This window comes from Gymnoscopelus braueri (assembly GCF_963280865.1).
Source record: "Gymnoscopelus braueri genome assembly, chromosome: 8".
Taxonomy (NCBI): Eukaryota; Metazoa; Chordata; class Actinopteri; order Myctophiformes; family Myctophidae; genus Gymnoscopelus; species Gymnoscopelus braueri.
This window is the reverse complement of record NC_137609.1, coordinates 39,788,901-39,795,130: the sequence shown is the minus strand read 5'-3', so window position 1 is coordinate 39,795,130 and position 6,230 is coordinate 39,788,901.

Below are 6,230 nucleotides of genomic sequence, written 5' to 3'. Positions count from 1 at the left end.
AGAGTACATTGCAGTATTTGTACAAATTTCCAACCCGGCGCGCACTACCTGCACGTCTTGTTGGCTTCGGCCCTCTCAAAAGGCCGGAGTCCCTCAATAGGCATAAAGTAGATAATACTATCAGACCTACTCAAACCTGTGTCTTTGATGGTTTTTATTTACTGACACAAATACAAACATACATTGAACACACCTAGTAGACAGGGAGATAAGGGAATGGTAAGGAATTTACGACCCACAATATGAGACCTTAGAGCATGCCTCAGTTAATGACTCCAAACAGGCAGTATTAACCTTCATATAGGTATGTATTTTACACTTGCCTTTATATGTCGGCCTACCACCCTGGTATAATCCTAAATAAGCAGTAAATACACACGTAATTATAATTATAATATCACAGGCGTCGAGGCATGGAATAACCCAACAGTATTGATACTTTTACTTATGTAAACATTTGAGTACTTTTTCCACCACTGCCCTGAGTGAATTATGGGGAGCAAGCTGTACCCAAAACTATAAATACACCAGGCCTGTGTCATGGGGTGCATGGACTCCATATTCAGATGGTAAAAACATAATTATAAGGCCATTATAAGGTGATCAACATAATAACATTAGGAAGAATAATTCCACAATAATTCTACCACAATTAATTGCATGTCTCAATAGAGTTTATAAAGGGTCGTAAATCCTGCTCTATGTTATTTATAACTATTTGTAGTTAAACAGCTGAAAACCCAGTGTAAAAAGGATGAGACGAAATCAAAGACAGACACAGGCCGGTTCTCAAATTAAAAGGTTGACATTGTATTAAGAGAAAGAATCAATCCACGAGGCACCGTACAGCAAAAGTATCTCTCTGCCATTACAAAGACAGGCAATAGTATTTATACACAAGTTGGAGTCCGGACATCAGTTATGAGGTGGATCCTAACGATTGGTTAAGACCCTCAGACGTCAGATCATATCTGATGAGCTGTCAGGCATCAGGGTGTCATCATAATAAGTTGTTGTTCATCTTATAGTATCCTTGTGTACATCTTATGGTTTCATAAACAAGTTATCCCTTCGATATCATAGGACATGTGGCAGGTTTATCTGTGACAGGGTGACAGCTGACAGAGTACATTAGTGACGATGTCAGGTCATACAGAGATATAGGTCATTAGGACATTAGATCACAAAGCGTTGACCAAGACATGTTTTTACTGATTGGAAACATATGGAGCCGGCACCAGATAGCAAATATGGAGGTGTTGTTGCTTTGTCATAGATGGTCAAGTTAACTCCAATGAGCTGTTATTGTATTCCTCCAGAGATAATCAGTGACCTTGGAGGGCCTGCGCTCTGTACAGCTCAAAACACATGCAGTCTCTAGAGGAAAGGAGAGACCTGATACTAGGATTAGTTTTGTCCAACCTCGAACTTAATAAAATCATAAGATTGGTAGGCAAACTTGAGTTATGCCAAGATGGCACACTAAAATAGGATATGAGGGCATATATATCAATATTGTCGACAAAAGACATAGTTTTAACTCTAACACTCGGCATGGAGCATTCTCTGATAAGAGGAATGGTTCTCACTTCATCCCACTCAGACAGAAAACCATATTAATCAGTAGTGTCAGATGGCTCTGTGCTTGGAAAATCAAGAGTGGGGTATTTGTCACTCACTTTATGCTCAAAGTGTTGGAAACCTATTTTTAATTCATTTAAATAATGAATGACCAAACACACATTTGAATCATACTGTCACAAATAGACAAGGTATTGGTAGGACCCAAATGCAGAAAACGAGGCAATGCTGACAGTCAAACATTTATTATCAAACTCAAGATATCAGGACACACCTCAACAACAACTATAATCAAGCAAGGTGAATAGATGGGTTTCCGCGCGACGTCATCACAGAGCAGAGTGCGCAATCTGCGCATGCGGGTGGTAGAACGAACCGGAAGCGCCATTCACTCTGTTGTTATTTTCGGGATTTAGATAGGCATAATGCTGCTATTTTAGGCATAATAGGCATAATGCTGCTATTATATACAAACAGATCCAACTTCCGACAAATCATTTTTATTGAGTAAAGAAGATATTACAAACTGCATCATTTAATCTACTTTCATTAAACCCGGTGAAGACCATTTCTTTTATGAATGTACATTTGACTAGAGCTGCTGCGGGTAATAGCGCCCTCTACTGCTCAACCCTCCACTGCGCGAGCATCATCCTCTCATGTTTACAAACAGGAAACCCATCTATACAGGGAGGTTTAAATACACAAAGACTAACTAGACACAGGTGAAACAACACTACAATCAACACATGAGAGGCTGAGACTGAACAGGACGCAGGTGAACTACAAATGCAATTACATACTGGTGAGACAAGACATGAAGCGGCAACAAGGCAAAACAGGAAACACTAGGACATCACTACATAATAAAGGTACCCAACAGACAGTTCATGACACATACGGATGTTTTTATTTTTAGTCTGGCTGATTAATCAACACCTCTTCTCAGAGTTGCATCTTTAAGCTTAAGTTATGTTATAGCTGTACACCGTAGTATGGGGCTGTTGCTTACAAAGAAGAACTTGTAGCCAAACAATAAAATATCACTTAGCCTATTACAAATAATTAAAAAAAAAGTGTTTATCTGAATGTACATTTGTGACAAGCAATGGCGAAGATAAAGCTTATTAAATCCGCCCCTTTTATGACTTGATCAGTCAATCAATCAACTCAAAGTCCATGATTGGTCAGGGTCCACCCTGATCTAATCAACAGCTCCTGACACACATGGTGGAGCATCAGAGAGAAGCTGGTTCATGTTCACAGTGGAACACAACAAACCCTAACAACACTGGAACTACACTTAAAAGTTAATGTGGTTACATTCTAGCATCAGTTAAATAATTTGCGCTCATGAACTTAATGAGAGACCTTGTTGTCATGAGGTCGACATTCACTTGTTTTGGTGAGAAAATATTGCCATGCTTGTTACATCTTTTAATCTCCCTAATGCATGTTGTTGGTTAATGTGTGAAGGTTAGATGCTTATTAAATATAATGTATTATGTATACATAGACATGTAGCATCCAGTAGCCTGTTGCAGTATGCTGTTTTAAGTATTCTGAAGAACACAACCAAATGTAGCCCCAATTCCACAGAATATACTATAGGCTTAGCAGTGGTGTAAAGTAACTAAGTACATTTACTCAAGTACTGTACTTAAGTACAATTTTGAGCTATTTTTTAAAACTTTTTTACTACTTTACTTTTACTATTTTCAGTACTTTTACTTCTACTCCACTACATCTCAGAAACACATATTGTACTATTACTCCACACTACAATTATTTGAAAACTTTAGTTACTAGTTACTTTGTAGATAGTTTGATTATTATTACAAAACATACATTAACCACTTCAGCCCTTTATAGATTTTGGCCTTTTGAAAATAGCCGCTCTACATTCGGCTATCTTCAAAAGATTTGTACACATTTGAAAACTTGTAAAATGGGACATTCTGCATAATGAGCACTTTCTACTTTTGTTACTTTAAGTACATTTTGATGTCAATACTTTTGTACTTTTAAGTACATTTTTAATTCCGGACTTTTACTTACAATGTAGAAATACTGTAGTATTTCTACATTGCAGTATTGATACTTTTACTTACTAAAGTAACTTACTTAGTAAAACATTTGAGTACTTTTCCCACCACTGAGGCTTACTTGTGATAAGTAAGTAAGCCTTGCCGAGCCATGAGGCCCTTAGGCCCTATCTCCTGTTACTGTAGCGTGAGGCAGCTTGGTGCTGACACCCCTGGAATGATGTTAAAATACACTGCAGTAAGACCTACACACACACACACACACACACACATACACACACACACACAGAGAAAGTGAGAACATTACAAATGACTTGTTTTTCAACAACCTGTTTGAAAATGTTAACAGCCAGCGTATTGGTGACCAGCTATATGCCTACATAACCTAATGCCTCATTTATGTGACAGTGTCATGCACCAAAAACAGCAGTTCGACCGTGACGCATTGTGAGCTTGTAGATCAGCTATTTTAAAAATGACGAAATGTATATAGGGCTGAAGTGGTTAATGTATGTTTTGTAATAATATCAAAATCTACAAAGTAACTAGTAACTAAAGTTTTCAAATAATTGTTGTGGAGTGAAAGTATAATATTTGCCTCTGAGATGTAGTGGGAATACTCAAGTAAAGTAAAAAAAATACCTCAAAATTGTACTTTGTACTTAGTTACTTTCTACCACTGGTCACAGGGCTGATGTGTTTTTCTTCTTTTTTCAGATTACCCGGGCCACAGGGCCACACCAACGCAACCATAGAATACAGGTAAGTTACTCCAGAAAAGCAATTATTTATCGCCACGTTCTGTAAATCAACATTAAAGCTGCATTTATGTAACTTTCCTCTTCAACCCTGGATTTGAACCCGGTTTCCTGCACAAGTGCTGATTTTCTTTTTGCTTCTTTTTACCATTGAGCTGATAGAGCCTGGCTGCTTGCTCAGGGGATACATTGAATCTTGACCATCAGGTCAAAATCCGTGTCAGATCCTAGGTGAGATATGACCTTTGACATGATCTAAATGTCTCAATAGAAGAGCAGGGAGACTAAATACAACCACCTCAATTGTATTGTATATTGTATTAACATACTCTACCATACAGATTGTATAAGTTATTGTATTAACATAGTCTACCATACAGATTGTGTAAGTTATATTGTATTAACATACTCTACCATACAGATTGGACATTACATTTTATTCATAAAAAAAAAGTTACATAATTTATATAGTGCCTACATTTGAAGGACTGGCTTGGACTCTGTCTCTGTTTCCCTGACAACACTTTACTTGACCCAGGGTCTTCTCCCTGGAGCTGGACTTGACTGGAGCCGGACTAGACTGGACTGGAGCGGGACTGGACTGGACTGGAGCCGGACTAGACTGGACTGGAGGAGTTTGACGGCATGGAGAGCAGAGTTTGGCAACGCAGAACAGAACAGCACAGTGGACTAGCAGGCAGTGGTTTAAAGTAACTAAGTACTGTCACAACCCAGCCTGTGGGGCCATGACAAATTGAGGAGGAGGAGGACACAGTGGTAGTGTTAAAAGTAACACTCATTTATTAACAGATAACTGAAATAAGGCTTACAATAAGGTGTGCAATTCAGTAATCAGTCATCATGTCATCAATGTATGGATGTGAGATAAATGTAGTGTGGGGTGTTGTAGAGTGTGTAAACTCAATCATAACAGAAGCAAACAAAAGGGTGCTGTCATTTGGAGAGAGACATGTAGAATGGCTGGCACCCACTGTTTTATAGGGCTCCAGGGAGCATTGATCAGGTGCTCCCTATACACCTAATTGGGGTGCACCCAAGTTGGCCGACGCCTATAGGCTAGCTCTGTTGGAGAAACGCACACAGGGGAGTATACTATGCACAGACCGCACAGGCCATGCCAATAGACCATATTCACACGCCGGCCATATTGGAATTTAACATTGAAAGTGCCACCCCGTTGCCGTGGAAACGGGGTGGCACTTCATTGACTTAATAGCAACATGGCCGCCGTGTGAATATGGTCTATGGGCTGTGACAGTACATTTACTCAAGTACTGTACTTGAGTACAATTTTGAGGTATTATTTACTTTACTGGAGTATTTCCAATTTTCAGTACTTTTACTTCTACTCCTCTCAAAGGCAAATATTGTACTTTTTACTCCACTATTACTTGAAACTTTAGATTTTGATTATTATTACAAAAAAACTTTATACTTTCAAAAATACATTAATAGTGGAAATAGCCAATCTACAAGCTCGTAGATCTGCTATGTCTACTCAAATATATGAACGTTCTTCAACATGGAAACGATTATTATCCTAGGTGAGACACGACGCGTTGTGAGCTTGTAGATCTGCTATTTCTACAAAAATATATGAATGTTTTTCAACATGGAAACTATTATTATCAAAAATAATAATTTCATAATCTGCATTATCTCAAATAATTGCGATTTAGACGATTATGTAATAATTGTGACAGGCCTAGCTGTCATATCAAGCTGATTAGTAAAATAAATTGGCGCATACTTCCCCCTCAATGAGCTAGCCGAGGGGCCGGGCGCTGGCCGTGGTGCTGGACTCTGTCCCCAGACCTCTGGCTAT